Raw genomic sequence first — 476 nt, 5'->3', positions numbered from 1 at the left:
AGTCAGGCGGCTCTGCCAGCCCAGCAGACTGTTTGGAATAGTTTAAATGCTTTGACACTCTGGCTGTACTGGGTGGCAGGGTGGCAGTTTACTGGGTAATTCATATGCAAAACTGCACTATAAATTTCCAGGCTGTCTCAGTTGCCGTGGCACCACGAAGCGTCTCCCGCGTACAGTACAGTATTTCTGCCATCTTTGTTTGCATTGCAGTGAGTCATCAAAAGTCTGTCTTGTACCAACACCCGGAGCCGTGCATTCCTCTGGCACCAACACTCCACTGTTTTTTAAAGCCGGGGCTGGGAGCTGGCATTTACTTCGGCTCCCAAATCAAAGGCGGCTATTCATTCCCGAGAGCTGCCTGAATGTCCGTCTGCATCCGGCCTCTTCATTTGGATGCTGTGCGCTGCCCCGGAGAGCCGGGCTGGGTGCAGCTGAGCCGCGGCCCAGCCCCGCGCCGAGACTCGCGCCCCCCCGCC

This window comes from Bison bison, unplaced genomic scaffold (genome assembly GCF_000754665.1).
Source record: "Bison bison bison isolate TAMUID 2011002044 unplaced genomic scaffold, Bison_UMD1.0 scf7180017860666, whole genome shotgun sequence".
NCBI lineage: Eukaryota > Metazoa > Chordata > Mammalia > Artiodactyla > Bovidae > Bison > Bison bison.
This window is presented reverse-complemented; position numbering follows the sequence as displayed.